This window comes from Cnephaeus nilssonii (assembly GCF_951640355.1).
Source record: "Cnephaeus nilssonii genome assembly, chromosome: 17".
Classification (NCBI taxonomy): Eukaryota; Metazoa; Chordata; class Mammalia; order Chiroptera; family Vespertilionidae; genus Cnephaeus; species Cnephaeus nilssonii.
In genome coordinates this window covers 33,173,853-33,190,355 of record NC_137088.1, presented here as the reverse complement: position 1 = coordinate 33,190,355, position 16,503 = coordinate 33,173,853, and the positions used below count along the sequence as shown (strand labels likewise).

Sequence of the window (16,503 nt, the reverse complement as noted above, 5' to 3'; positions counted from 1 at the left end):
AAAACATGAAGGCGCATGCATTACTTTATGTATAATAATATTTATATACTATTACTGTGTTATCATTCACCAAATAACTTGTATAACATGAAAATCAGTTACCTCTGACAGGTGTAGAGAGTGTGTACCTTTCTCCAACTCTTTCCTAAGAGGCCTCTAAGACCATATTTGATCAGTGATCCTATTACAATTGAAACTTTTTAAGTAATTTTCTTCTTGGTTTTCTTGTTTGAGAGCCCTTCTTAGTGGTAAGGAACTACAATAGAATGATTGGATGTGTTATTATCCTGTGTCTAATATATGGCTTATTGGAAGAACATCAGAAATCTGACCCACCAGTACAGGAACTTAGGTAGGACACTGGTCATCTTTCAATATGTATTTTTCAGCAGTATCTTTTAGTATGTAGAGATAACATACTGAAATATTTATGCTTGAAATGATATGATATCTGCGTTTGGCTTCAAAACAATCCACTGGGAGAAGAAGAATAAAGTGGGTGGAATTATAGATAAAACAAAATTGTCTATGGGTTGATTAATTGTTTAAACTGGGTGATAGCTATATGGGGTTTCATTATTTATTTCTCTCTTCCTTTATATATATTTGAAATTTCCCATTATAAAAGGTAGGAGCAAAATGCATGCCATTATAATACAAATAACTATGAGAGAAACACCAGCTTCCTCAAGGGGTTAATGTCTAAGGTGAGCTATATACCCTGAAGAGAAGGCTAGAGAAATCTGTATTTCAGTATAAAAATGTTTGGCTTAATAATAATGATCTGTAGAATTACTCTGAGAGTTTATATATATATATATTGTAAAGCAATAAAAGAGATACTTCAACCCTTGATGCTTCTCAGTTCCCGTCCCCCCCCCCGCCCCCCCGTGCCAAATTTTTACTGTGGTAAAATGCACATATAAAATTTACCACTTTAATCATTAGTACATATATAGTTAAGTAGTATTGAGTACATTCATATTGTGCAACCATCACCACCATCCATCTCCATAACTCTTCATCTTGCAAAACTAAAACTCTATACCCATTAAACAATTAAATCCATATTTCCTTCTCCCCAGCCCTTGGCAACCACCATTCTATTTTCTGTCTTTATGCTTCTGACTACTCTAGATACCTCATATAAGTAGAATTATACAGTATTCTTTTTGTGACTGCCTTATTTAAGTTAGCATAATGACCTCAAAGTTTATCCATGTTGTAGCACGTGTCAGCATTTCCTTCCTTTTGGAGGCTTAATACTCCATTGTGTGTATATACAGAGGTGGGGAAAAGTAGGTTTGCAGTTGTTTGGGAAATAATAATACAAGAACAAACTCTTTCATGTACTACTTTTGCCCACCCCGCATAGTAGTCCCCACCTTATCCACAGTATGGTTTCAGTTACCCAACAGTCTGAAAATATTAAATGGAAAATTCCAGAAATAAACAATTCATAAGTTTTGAATTATGTGCTGAAATTAAATTTTATGCTGTTCCACCTGGGGCATGAATCATCCCTTTGTCCAGTGTATCCACACTGTAGGTGCTCCCTGCCCTTTAGTCACTTAGTAGCCTGACCAAAATTAAAGTGATTATTTTACCCTTTCAAAATATGCTCTCCCATTTTTCTTATCTTACTGAATAGTACTACCCTCCACCATTTGCCCAAACCAGAAACTGAGGCATCCATCATCTTTGACTCCTTTTTCTTTCTCTCTACTTCCAATCAAATCAGTTAAAAGTCTTGTTTCTTCCACCTCTTAAATCTCTCAGCCTCCCCACCCACTTTCTCTATTTCCATTGCTACTATCTTAGTTCAGACCACTATAAACCATTTTTTCTGGGTCACTGCAGCTGTTTTCTTTACTTCCAGATTTATTTCTTTGTATTTTATTCACTGTACTATAGCTACATACTTTTTTCTCAAACACAAATCTGAATAAGTCTTTTCATATTAAAAAACAACAACAAAGTAAAAAACATTTAGTAGTTCCTTATTACCCTCAAGGTGAAGTCCAAACTCCAATTTAAAAGATATGGTTCTTGCTTTCACTTTAGCATTATCTTAGACACCTATGCTTTTGGCATACTGAGCTACATTCTCTGTCTCACTGTATGTTCTTCTCTGTGCCTGGAATGTCATGCCTCCCTACAACGTCTTCCACTCCACTCCAGATACACACACACACACACACACACACACACACACACACACACACTCACAGTCACACTCTAGAGGCCCGGTGCACAAAATTCGTGCACTCGAGGGGTGGGGGTCCTTAGCCCGGCCTGCGCCCTCTTGCAGTCCAGGAGCCCTTGGGGGATGTCTGACTGATGGCTTAGGCCCGCTCCCCCTGGGGAGCGGACCTAAGCCAACAGTCGGACATCCTTAGCACTGCCACGGAGTGGGAGAGGCTCCTGCTACCACAGCTGCACTCACCAGCCCTGAGCATCTGCCCCAGGGGCGGGCCTAAGCCTTCAGTCAGACATCCTTAGCACTGCCATGGAGGCAGGAGAGGCTCCTGCTACCACCGCTGCACTTGCCAGCTGTGAGCATCTGCCCCCTGGTCGTCAGTGTACATCATAGTGACTGGTTATTCCACCATTTGGTCGATTTGCATATTAGCCTTTTATTGTATAGGATTTCACCTGGATAATTTCTGTTCATTCTTTGCATCTCAGTTTAGGTCTTGTTTTCAGCTCGGCCCATAAATCTCTAATATCTCTACTTACTTCTATTGTAGCATTTACCACACTGTACTTGACTGGTTTACGTATTGGTCCCCACCTGATTCCATGAAGTCTGAGACTTTGTCTTATTCATCATTGTATCTCTAGGACAGTATTTCAAAGTATCTGTCTCATAGGATATGTCCCAAATTAGGAACTTTGTTGAAGTTCTCATTAAATTCCTTGAACATCCTTATAACCATTGTTTTGATCTCTGTATCTGGTAGTTTACTTGCTTCCGTTTCGTTTATTTCTTTTTCTACAGATTTCTTCCGTTCTGTACCTCCTTGTTACTGTGCCTCCTTTGTGTTAACCTTTGGACTCTGTACGTATTTTATTATTGTCCTGATTGCATTATATTGTGTTTCTTTATACTATTGTCCTTTTATTTACTGGACTCTGAGCTTCTTGAAGGCAGGGTTCTTTTTCATGTTTTTGTCCTCAGACTCTAGCTTGATGTTGTACATACTTAGTAAATATTGACCTGCAAAAGCTTGTTTGGTCATAACATTCCCATTTTGAGTTAATTTTATGAGTTAAGGTCTGTGTCTAGATTTATTTTTTAATTATTTTTGCTTGTGGATGTCTGTTTGTCCCCAGTCTCATTTGTTGGAAAGACTCTTCTTTCTCCATTGAATTGCCTTTGCACCTTTGTCAAAGTTGAGTTAAATATATTTGTGTAGATCTATTTCTGGGCTCTCTGTTCTTTTGCTGATACCACAGTGTAGATTTATAGTAAATCTTAAAATTGAATAGTGTCAGTCTTCCAACTTTTCTTCAATATTGTGTTGGTAGCCTGGCCAATGTGGTTCAGTGGTTGAGCATCAACCTATGAACCAGGAGGTCACAATTCAGTTCCTGGTCGGGGCACATGCCCAGGTTGTAGGTTCCATTCCCAATAGGGGGTGTACAGGAGGCAGCCAGTTGATGATTCTTTCTCATTATTGATGTTTCTATCTCTCTCTCTCTCTGAAATCAATAAAAATATATTATTTAAAATATATATATTGTGTCGGCTATTCTGAGTTTTTTTGCCTTTCTGTAAAAATTTTAGAATCAGTTTGTTGACATCCACAAGATAACTGACTGGGTTTCGATTGAGATTGCATTGAATCTGTACATCAAGTTGGGAATAAATAATGCCTTGACAGTATTGATTCTTCCTATCCATGAACGTGGAATATTTCCATTAATTAGGAAGCATTTTGTGGACAAGGTGGTAGGAACAGAGGGAATTTAGAGTTCTACCAAAAGTGTTGTTGGAATGGCTCCCTGTAGGACTTTTCTGCGTTATATTGTGAGAACTTCATTATTTTATGAGAAAATGTTTAAAAGAAGCTGAAAAGGTGAAAGGGTAGAGATTATTTGAGTGTTCAAAAATCTTAATATACAGCAACTTATATATTTTAGAGTAGTGCATTTAATTAAAAAGGCTGGCCCACCTTGGCCAGTGTGGCTCAGTTGGTTGAGCGTTGTCCCATGCAATGAGAGGTCGCCTGTTTGATTTCTGGTCAGGGCACATGCCCAGATTGCAGGCTTGATCCCTGGTAGGGCGTGTGCTAGAGGCAGCCGATCAATGTTTCTCCCTCTCCCTTCCTCTCTCTGAAATCAATAAAGACAAAAAATTAGGCTTGCCCTGGCCAGGTAGCTCAGTTGATTACAGTGCCCTCCACTCCAAGGTTGCAGATTGGATCTCCAGTCAGGGCACATACAAGAAGTAACCAATGAATGCATAAATAAGTGGAACAACAAATCAGTCAATCAATCTCAATCTCTCTCTCTCTCTCTCTCTCTTTCTCTCTCTCTTTCTCTTTCTCTCCCTTTCTCTGTCTCTCTTTCTGAAATCAATCAATAAAAAAAATTTTTTAAAGGCTGATAACATTTGACCACATTCTTTTTTCTCCTGGATTTTACTTTAAAAATTTAAGTCCTAAAATATCTAGTAAGCTTTTGTTTTATATTACTTTGAATAATAGGTATAAGCAACATTTGGTAGCTATTCTATAAAGTTTCTTTGGCACTCTTCTAAATCTCAGGTCATATTCCGGTGAGTGTGGCCTCTGTTACTGTGCTAGGTTTAGTAAGAGGTTGTATTTTAATAAACAGTGAATGGTTCTGGCTTTGTCTTTTGAATCTGGATTTGGTTTCAGGCTATTTAAAAATAGCTTAATGATCTGAATATAGACAACTATCCCATTCTACAAATAGTTTCATTGACCTGTTCATTCCAGTAGCTTGCTTTTCCTGAAGGACCTGTGTCATCTGAGTCTTTTCTCTCTTATATTTTTCCTGTGTTTATCTACAAGATGTTTTACTTAAATAAAGTGTTTAGTTTACTATATTAAATAACTAAATACTAGAATTAAATAAGAATTACATTTTAGAAATAAAATTTAAGGAATTCCTGATTTTAAACAGAAAATAAAGGAAAAAATTAAAATGTTTTAAAATAGGATATAGTTACCACATCTCTTATCTTCCTGTAATTGCTTTCACAATGTATATTGTGGTTAGGTAGAATTACATAACTTTGCTGAGTGTTTGCATTGCGTGTTGTAGGTTTATAAAGTTATAACAGTGCAATATGTTATACCTGAGCCACAATGAAATGGCTTTCTCCCCCCCCCCCCCCATTTTTTGATATACATTTTTATTCTCTGTTCTTGTTCATCTAAGTTGCTTTATTATAAAGAGTATGGCATGATGATACCTATTTTTTTATAGTTCTTAAAATATCCAGTTACTATTTCCTGAGCAAGGTTGATAAACTAATCTTCTTCTTTTTGGAGGAAAGGATGTCTCCACTCTTGTTTCTCTATTACTCAAAATTCATTTTCAGTGACTCAGCTTGTAACTCAGTTGGCAGAGTAGAATACTGCTGAGATTACAAGGTCTGTTTTTATGTGATTTCTTATTTGCTTAGTATTTTGAAATAAAATTCATCTAGTTGTCTGTTTTTATTTCCTATACTCATATGGTCCATGTCTTCTCAGGAAGAAAACCTTCCCACACCTTTAACTTTAGCTAGTCTCTTGCTTACTATTGGTAACAACTATTTTTGCTGGTTAATTTCAAACTAAGGAAGAAGGTAATTTTGATTGCCAATTGGAATTCTAAAATCAACCTCTTAAATGTTATCTTTTTTTAATTTCTTTATTTAAATTTGTCTTGCCATGACCATAAGATTTGCATAAGTTGCCAATTCCAAAAGCAAAATATCCAAAAACGTGCCATAAAGTTTAACAGCTTTATTGCCAAAACAGTGTTTTAAAAATTAAATGAAGCAATTTATTTATTTAGTTATTTTGTTTATTTTTCGTTAATCCTCACTAGAGGATATTTTTCCATTGATTTTTAGAGAGAGAGTGGAAGAGAAAGGGAAAGACAGAGAGAAACATCGATGTGAGAGAAACACATCAATTGGTTGCCTCCTGCACGCACCCCAGCCAGGGCCCAGGCTGGGAAGGAGCCTGCAACCAAGGTACATGCCCTTGACCAGAATTGAACCGGGGACCCTTTGGTCCGCAGGCCAACGCTCTATCCACTGAGCCAAACCAGCTAGGGCTAAATGAAGCAATTTAAATCATGAATGTTTATTATTCAGGAGAGATTAATTTGTTTATTCTGACATTTAACCTGGTTTCTCCTCTTCTTTATAAATACATCGTAAATAAAAATTAAAATGCTGGCTAAAATATTTTTTAAAAGTATGTGTCTTTAAAAATTACTAATGCTCTAGCTGGTTTGGCTCAGTGGATAGAGCACGGGCCTGTGGACTGAAGGGTCCCTGGGTTTGATTCCGGTCAAGGGCACATGCCCGGGTTGTGGGCTCAATCCCCAGTAGGGGGCATGCAGGAGGCAGCCAATCAATGATTCTCTCTCATCATTGATGTTTCTCTCTCTCCCTCTCCCTTCCTCTCTGAAATCAATAAAAATATATTTTTTTAAAAAGAAGAAAATGGTGGCTAACCTTAGGTAAGTCCAAGAACAGAAGAGAGGGCTTACATTTATAGGGGAAAAAGAAGAGGTTGGGAGTGGTTATATGGAAGATCAGGGTGTTAATAGCTTTTCATTGACTGAATGTAGCAGTTACTCATTGACTGGGCTGTAACCAGGAAACCAAACCTAAAGACAACCAACTAAAGAGGTTCTGATAACGACTGACAAAGGAGGAGGTCTTTTGATTGACAAGGAGAAATTCTTCTGGTGTGGTATGTCCTCCTGTTTGGGGTCTGGGTGACTGTGTGAGAGCTTCCCTTCACGGCTTCTCAACTCCATTTTAAATAAAATCTTCTTTATTTTTAACAATGTAATAGGTGCTCAATAAAATATTAATCTCTTCCTCTTTACTTTCTTAATTGTTTCTTTGATAGCAGAGCCTTTATCATTATATTAGTAGGTGATTTTAAAGTCATGTGTATGTGATAGCTAATTTTGTACTCAAATTTTGCTTACGAAGAGAAACATTTTATTTTTAAAAAATATATTTTTATTGATTTCAGAGAGGAAGGGAGAGGGAGAAAGAGATAGAAACATCAATGATGAGAGACATCAATTATTGATTGGCTGCCTCCTGCATGCCCCACACTGGGGATAGAACCCGCAACCCAGGCATGTGCCCCAACCTGAAATCGAACTGTGACCTCCTGGTTCATAGAGTGACTGACACTCAACCACTGAGCCAAGCCAGCAGGGCTGAAGAGGAACATTTTAAAGATAGAAAATGCTTAATATACGATAATTATTTTATTTAGGGATGATATTAACATGTATCAGTGAGAAAAATTCTGTAATATATGTAGGTTACTTTATGGACATAGAGAACTATTAAAAACATGGTGCTTAGCCCTGGCCGGCTGGCTCGGTTGGTTGGAGTATGTCCCATGCATCAACCATTTTACAATATATACATATGCCAAATCATTGTGTTGTACACCAAAAAAATAAAAGGTTGCAAGTTCGATTCCCCATCAGGGCACACACCTAGGTTGTGGTTTGATCCCCAGTTGAGGCACACAGGGGAGGCAATGGGTCGATGTTTCTCTGTCTCTCAAAAAAAAACAAAACAAAAAACCACCGTGCTCTAAGAGGAGGAAATGAAAGAAGTTCCAAATATAAGGAAAGAAAGCTGGAGGCAGAGAGACTTGGAGCAGTGAACCAGTCTTAGTAGCATCTGTTTATCGCGGATAATATTAAAGAGTTTTGTGTTGAAATTTTTTTTCTCAACTCTCGTCTATTCTGGATCACAAAATTTCACAGTGTATAGTTTAATTAGAAAAGAAAGCTAATGTTCTAGAAATTGTTGATTATTTTGTTGGCCAATTTTTAAATCTTTGTTTGGTTTTTGGTTCCAGATTCTTAGACTATGAACCAACCCAATTGTTAAGAAACATTGAATACAGTCAATGGAAAGTTTTAATGATAATGTGTTGTAGTGGCTATAGAGGAAATGCATGGGGCTTAGTTGTGAAGTTCAGGATTTGTTTAATATGTATTTCAATTCTATACAATTGATTAAAGTAAATATATAAAACTGCTACCTGATAGCTGAATATATTTTGCTTTATTCTGTAATATTAGGTACTCTAATTCAGAGATATTCTAGATTTTGTTTTGATCACTGTGTTCCATCTTTTAATATCTAGGATCAATATATCAAAGTAATTTTTAAAAAATCTTTATTGTTGAAAATATTACATAGGTCCCCTTTTTTCTCCCATTAACCTCTTCCAGCCCATTCCTGCCTCACCCCCTCAAAGTAATTTAAAAAAAATATTTTTTACTAATTTCAGAGAGGAAGGGAGGGGAGAGAGAGAGAGAGAAACATCAACGATGAGAGAGAATCACTGATTGGCTACTTCCTGCATGCTCCACACTGGGGATTAAGCTTACAATCAGGGCATGTGCCCTGACCAGGAATCGAACTGTGATTTCCTGGTTCATAGGTCGATGCTCAACTGCTGAGCCACGTCAGCCTCAATATACCAAGGTAATTTTTAAACAAATTGCTTAGTTTAAGAACGGAATACTTTAAAATATTAATTTACATAAAAATTTCTAGAAAACATGGGTTAGATCAGACTTTACTTACATCAGTTAATTATACTGTCCTGGAGATATAAGCCCTTTAAGTTCAATGTCTTTGTCTCAGTTTCTATGAAATTTGGATTGGGGATATTGTAAGATAATTGTGATTTTTTTTATAGGCCACAAGGAGAAAAGTGACCTCTGACATATCTGAACCCAAACCTTAAAGGATTCCAACATAAATAAATACTAAGCTCATGTGGTATTGAACTGGCTTGGGGGGAAATATGCCATAACAGCATGAACCCTGAGGTGGTTTGAATAGAAAACTATTATATAGTCAAGGGGCTGTTGTCAAATAAAACTTCTAGCATCTCCCTGCCTCCATATTTACTTTACAGTTATTACCCACTCCCTTCCAACTCATCCTATATTTTTGGAAAAGGAAGGAAATGTCTTTCTCTGAGATTTCTCTGATCATATTAGATAATTCAAATACAGTCACTTTAACTTAATCTACTGGAAGAAAGTAACATGGAATTCACAATACTCAAATTGTTCCTCCAAAGTACTCTTAAACATTCTGGATTAGTTGATTAACCACAGTTCATAGCACATTATCCTTAAGTTTCAGAAATTCCTTTCTGAATGGGAGAGTTAAAACAACCCCGGAACAAGTTTATTTCTTGGTTGGCAGAGCAATATCAATTCTTAGCACACAGGAACTCAAGCTGAGAACCACAGCTAATCCAAGATTTGGAGTTTTCTTAGTGATTAAGCTGAACTCAGAGAAATATTTTTTTATTTTCTTCTGAAAAGATCTTTTTAAAATTGTTTCAGAAAGGATATGCTATTAATAAACTTTTTGTTATCCTATGCGACCATGGGAATACACCATTTAGATCTCCTGCTGGTGAGAGGGATAATGACTGACAGTTGCAGCTGTGGCTCCTCTGGATCCACCACCTCATTCTTGCTGAGGCCACCCACCCTAGCCCTGGCTGCTGTCAGCAATCAATGAGCATGATGGGGTAGTAGTATAGTAGGCCATCCCTACTGACAGGATGCAGAACTCCTCTAATAGGCAGAGTGTTACTTACCTATTGACGCATTGAAAATTCCCCAAGACCTAACTGCTTAAAACAACAAGCATTTATTACCTCATAGTTTCTGTGGGTCAGGAGTAGCTTAGCTAAGTGATTCAGCCTTGGGGTCTCTCATCTCTTGTTATGGAGCTGTTGACCAACACTAATCACCTGAGGGCTGGAAGATCTACTTCCAAGATGGCTCACTTACACAGCTCCACCCTGGCCACTGTCAAGAGATTTCAGATTCAGATCCTTGCCATTATGGCTGTCTCCATAGGCCAGCAACACATTTGTTGGGGACAAGTGCTTATTAAGTTTTCATATTAAGTATCATTTTCTCTGAGACACTTCTAAACATCATCCCTACTTAAGGGTGCCAGATGTAGCAAGTAAAAATACAAGACAATATTTGGGACATACTTACAGTTTAAAAAGTATTCATTGTTTATTTGAAATTTAAATTTTATTTATTTATTTTAAATCCTCCCCTGAGAATGTTTTCATTGATTTAAAAAAATTTTTTTTTTTTTTATTTCAGAGAGGAAGGGAGGAGAGATAGAAACATCAATGATGAGAAAGAATCATTGATCGGCTGCCTCCTGCAAGTCCCCGGTTGGGGATCGAGCCAGAGTGGGAATCGAACCGTGACCTGGTTCATGGGTCAGTGCTCAACCATTGAACCAAACCAGGTGGGATGATTTTTTTTGTAGAGAGTGAGAGAAACATCTATTGGTTGCCTCCCCTATACACCCCAATAGGGGATCAAACCGACAACCTTTTGGTGTATGGGATGATGCTTCAACCAATTGAGCCACCTGGCCAAGGCTAAAATTTAAAATTAACTGGCCGGTCCTGGCCGGCGTGGTTCTGTGGTTAGAGCATCAGCCTGCACACCAAGGTGAGGTGTCTCGGGTTCAATTCCTGGTCAAAGGCAGGTTTGATCCCCAGCCCTGCTGGGGCAGGTGCAGGAGGCAACCAATAGAGATGTGTCTCTAACATTGATGTTTCTCTCTGTTTCCTTCCCACCCTTCCACTCTCTCTAAAAAAGCAATGGGAAAAATACCCTTGCATGAGGATTAATTTTTAAAAAATGAACTGGTCGTCCTGTAGCCCTTTTTTCACCCCATCTGGGTTTAGTTTGTCTTGTCTGTGCTCATGAGGCATCCTGTGTTACCCCATTTCTACATTACTGCACTGTGTTTTAATTGTCTATTTAGTTGTCAGTATTTTCCCACTAGAATGAAACTTCCCTTGGGTAGGAACTGTGCCTTGTTTATTTTATTCACTGTTATATCTCTAGTGTGAAGCACTGTGCTTGACCTTTATAAGTGCTCAATAAATATGTGTGAGTTATTCAAAGAATGAGAACACTTGGTCTTATAATTACATGTACTTTTTCTCTTCCTCCATCTTTTCTTCTTCATCATGATCATGATGAATGTTAGAGGAATGCTGATGTAGCTAGATAAATGGCTAGGAATTCCAGGATTCAAAAACTTGCTTTATCACTTTTTAGATAAGTTTTGGAAGTAATACCTGTTTCCTGCCTACCTTAGATAATATCTACCTCCTTCCTGTCAACCATGAAAGAAAAAAAAATAAGCCTATTATTTTCTAAGAGCTGTGCTGGCTTTAATAATTGGAAGGTGAGCTGTTTATCATATATATGCCTAATATGCAAATTGTCCCTTTGGGAGTTCGACCGGAGACTGGGAGTTCAATTGCTCGCTATGACGTGAGCCACCAGGGGGAGGCGCAGAATAAGGGAGGCCCCGGCTGGCAGCCAGCAGCTGGGGAAGGGAGGCCCCAGCCGGCAGCCAGAAGGCCCCGATTGGCCCTGATCGCTGGCCAGGCCTAGGGACCCTACCTGTGCACAAATTTCGTGCACCGGGCCTCTAGTCCTATCTAATAAAAGAGTAATATGCAAATTGACCATCACTCCAACACACAAGATGGCTGCCCCCATGTGGTCAAAGATGGCCGCCACAAGTAGGCCAGCAGGGGAGGGCAGTTGGGAGGGACCACGCCTGCAAGGGAGGGCAGTTGGGGGCAATCAAGCCTGCAGGGGAGGGCAGTTAGGGCTGACCAGGCTGGTAGAGGAGGGAAGTTGGGGGCGACCAGGCCTGCAGGGAAGGGCAGTTGGGAGGGACCCAGGCCTACAGGGGAGAGCAGTTGGGGAGGACCAGGCCTGCAGGGGAGGGCAGTTAGGGGCAAACAGGCTGGCAGGGGAGGGCAGTTAGGGGCAATCAGGCTGGCAGGGGAGCAGTTAGGCATCAATCAGGCTGGCAGGGGAGTGGTTAGGGGTGATCAGGCTGGCAGGCAGAAGTAGTTAGGGGCAATCAGGAAGGCAGGCAGGCGAGCAGTTGGGAGCCAGCAGTCCTGGATTGTGAGAGGGATGTCCGACTGCCCGTTTAGGCCTGATCCTGTAGGATCGGGCCTAAACGGGCAGTCGGACATCCCTTGTGGGGTCCCAGATTGGAGAGGGTGCAGGCTGGGCTGAGGGACACATCCCCCTGTGCATGAATTTCGTGCACCAGGCCTCTAGTATAGTAATAAGCTTTAAGTAGCGCTAAGGACATGGAGTCAGATAGCTCTGAGTTTGAATCTTAGCCTTGTCACATAATAATGGTGACTGCTTGGGAAAATTACTTAGTTGTGTTTCAGAATGTCAATTTTCTCACCTCAAAAACAGCTACCTCAGTGGTTGAGCATCAACCTATGAATCAGGAGGTCATGGTAATAAAAAAAACAAACAAAAAAAAACAGCTACCTCTGCCCAGCTGGCGTGGCTCAGTGGTTGAGCGTCGGCGTATGAACCACGAGGTCACGGTTTGATTCCCAGTCATGGCACATGCCTGGGTTGCGGGCTCAATCCCCAGTGTGGAGTGTGTGGAAGGCAGCTGATCGATGATTCCATCTTTGATGTTTCTATCTTTCTCACCCTCTCTCCTCCTCTCTGAAATCAATAAAAATATATTTAAAAAACAAAACAAAACAGCTACCTCCTAAGGGCTCTTGTGAAGATGAAATGATAAAACCTATGACCTTGCCTAGCATAGTGCCTGTTTTGAGCACGTGGTAGGTAGACAGCGAATCCCTACTGAAGCTTCTTGGCCCTGGCATATTGTCGCTCCTTGAGTAATTCTGGCTTTTGATTCATAGGCATTCTTAATTACGCCAACTGTGGATTCTCAGCCAAGCACACGTACCAAATACCCGAACCTGTGGTATTTCCTTTACTGAGATGAATTGCTAAGGCAACAGCACATCAGTAGAGTAAAACTAACCTATTTATATCAGTTAAAATAGCTAATTTTTTCTGTATGCAGAGCTTGTTGAATTCTATTCCCAAAGATAGAAGGAAACAAAATTGAAGGATCAAAAATGGATGTTTCAATGATTGCTTGTCTACCACAAACCAGTTATTCCTGTGGTAACTTTTCTGATATCTCCTACTTAAAACCCAAAATATAAAAAGGCCCATAAGATCCCACTTTCTCAGTCTGTGTTTCTTCTGAAAAATAAAGTTCAAGTGTCACTTGTTGGCCCTTTGCTTCTCAGGAGGTTTCTGTCCTTAATGGCCTCCCTTGCATTAGGATTGCTATTATGCCAACGCAATATCCCCAACTCTGTCTCTTTTCCATTTTCCCTCAGTGCTTTTCAGTTTAATGAATAAGTCTCATACAGATTAAGTGACTTTCCACAGATCACTCATGTAGACAACTGGGATTTGAATCCAGGTATCCTGACTCCACTGCAATATGTAGACAGTACTATATTCTAGTTATTTCATTGAATGAGAATTATGGAACTTACGCATTTGATATACAAATGTGAGGTGTTAATTTTTTAGTATTGTGAATTACTATGCATAAATACATATATGATAACATCCACAGCAGAAGGTTTTATAGTTGATTTAAGGAGGCTAGACACCTAAATTTAATAACAAAAGACAGTGTTAATGATTCATGTAACAAAAAAGCTACTGAAAATCAGAATTATTTCTATTCATGTTTAATTTGTGGATTTTTATTATCAATTGTGTCTAGATTATTTTTGTTAAATATTTTTATTGATTTCAGAGAGGAAGGGAGAGGGAGAGATAGAAACATCAATGATGAGAGAGAATCACTGATCAGCCGCCTCCTGCACGCCCCCTACTGAGGATTGAGCCCGTAGCCCAGGCATGTGCCCTGACCAGGAATCAAACTGTGACCTCTTGGTTCGTAGGTCGATGCTCATCCACTGAGCAACAGCGGCCGGGCTGTGTCTAGATTCTTATACTTCGGATGATGCTTTTGAGATTTATTTATACTGTTGTGTGTATCAGTAGGTCTTTTTTACTTCTTAGTATTCCATTGTATGGGTATACCACAATTTGTTTATCCATTAATGAGCTGATGAACATTTGTGTTGTTTCCAGTTGTGGGCTATTATGAATAAAACTGCTATGAATATTCAAATACAAACTCATGTGTTGACATAAGTTTTCATTTCTCTAAGTACCTAGGAGTGGAATTGTTGGGTCATATGTTAAGTGTATGTTTAACTTTATAATAAATTATCAAACATTTTTCACAAAGTTTGATAATTCCCATCAGCAATTTATAAGAGTTCTAGTTGCCCTGTGTCCTTGTCAGCACTTAGTTGGTTTATGTGGTATCTCAGTGTGGTTTGAGTGACTAGTGATATTATGCATCATTTCATGTGCTTATTTGCCATCAACATACCTTCTTTGATGAATTGTTTAAATTTTTTACCCATTTTTAATTGGGTTGTTTGTCTTAGTGGGTTATTGTCTTATTCTGGACACAAGTCCTTTATTAAATATATTTTTTACAAATATTTTCTTCCAGCCTGTGGCTTGCCTTTTTATTTTATTAACAGTAAATTTGGAATAGCAAACATTTTATATTTTAATGTGTAATTTGTCAGTTTAAAAAGATAGTTTGGCCCTAGCTGGTTTGGCTCAGTGGATAGAGCTTTGGCCTGAGGACTGAAGGGTCCCAGGTTCCATTCCAGTCAAGGGCACATAATCGGGTTGTGGGCTCAATCTCCAGTAGGGGGCGTGCAGGAGGCAGCCCATTAATGATTCTCTCTCATCATTGATGTTTCTCTCCCTCTCCCTTCCTCTCTGAAATCAATAAAAAGATATTTTTAAAAAATAAAATAAACAAAAACATATTTAAAGAAAAAGGTAGTTTGCACTTCTTTATGTCCTATTTGAGATCTTTGCCTAAACCAAGATTATTAAGATTTTCTCCCATGTTTTGTCTCAGAGTGTTATAGTTTTTGCTCTTACATTTAAGTCTGATAACTTTTGAGTTAATTTTCCTGTATGGAATGAGGTGCATATGAATAACCAATCAATGCAACATCATTTATTGAAGTTTACCCTTTCCCATAGAATTGCTTTGTACCTTTGTCAAGTATCAGTTGACTATATAGTTGAGGGTCTATTTGTGGATTCTATTCTGTTCCATTGAGCTAAATGTCTGTGTTCATGTCAGTGGTTCTCAATGAAGGGCAATGCCCCCCAGGGGACATTTAGCAGTGCCTGGAGACTTTTGATTGTTACAACTCAGGAGGATTTGCCTCTGGTAAGGTTAGAGGCCAGGGATGCTGCTAAACCTCCTACAGTGCACAGGACAGTTTCCCAACAAAGAAACAGCCAGTCTGAAATGTCAATAGTACCAAGGATGAGACTCGGCTGTGGCTGTATATTGTCTTGAAATCAGGTAGTGCAAGTCCTCCAACTTTTTTCTTTTTCAAATTTGGTTGGCTATACTAGGTCTTTTGCATTTTTATATAAAGTTTAGAATCAGTTTGTAAATTTCTACAAAAATGCCTATTGAGTTTTTTACTGGGGTTGCATTGACTCTATAGATAAATTTGGAAAGAACTAACATCTTAACAATATTGAGTCTTCCAGTTTATAAGCATGGTTTACCTGTCCTTTAAGTCTTTTGTAGTTGTCTCAGTCAAATGTGATTTTCATTGTACAGAGCTTGCACATATATTGTTAAATTTATCCCTAAGTTTTTCATATTATTGATGTTATTATAAATTACCATTTATTTCAATCTCTGATTTGTTAATTGCTGGAATATAGAAATACAGTTAATTTTTATATATTGACATTGTTGCCTGTGACCTTGCTTACTAGCACCCTATATAATAATAAAGGGCTAATACGCAATAGACCAAATGGCGGAACAGCCGGTTGCTATGACGCGCACTGACCACCAGGGGGCAGACGCTCAATGTAGGAGCTGCTCCCTGGTGTTATATGCACTCCCACAGGGGGAGCGCCGCTCAACCAGAAGCCAGGCTCACATCTGGCGAGTGCAGCAGCGGTGGCGGGAGCCTCTCCCGCTTCCACGGCAGCACTAAGGACCCCTCGAGGGATGTCCTAAGCTAGCAGGCGGAGATCCCCCGAGGGGTCCCAGACTGCAAGAGGGCGCAGACCAGGCTGAGGGACCCCCCCAAGTGCATGAATGTCATGCACCAGGCCTGTAGTATTTTTATAGGTTTCATAGGATTTTCCATACAGACCAACATTTTGTCTGTTTTACTTATTCATTTCTTATTTTTATGCCTTTTCCATTTTTTTCTTGACTTATTGCGTTGGCTGAGACTCCTGTTCAAT

The 16,503-nt window shown here is 39.0% G+C and overlaps 1 protein-coding gene across 8 annotated transcripts in view; it reads left to right on the top strand.

The window, feature by feature from the left end:
* The window catches only part of TFDP2 (transcription factor Dp-2), a 140,827-nt gene that overhangs the window by 59,068 nt on the left and 65,256 nt on the right, over nucleotides 1-16,503 (top strand). The window lies entirely within an intron of this gene.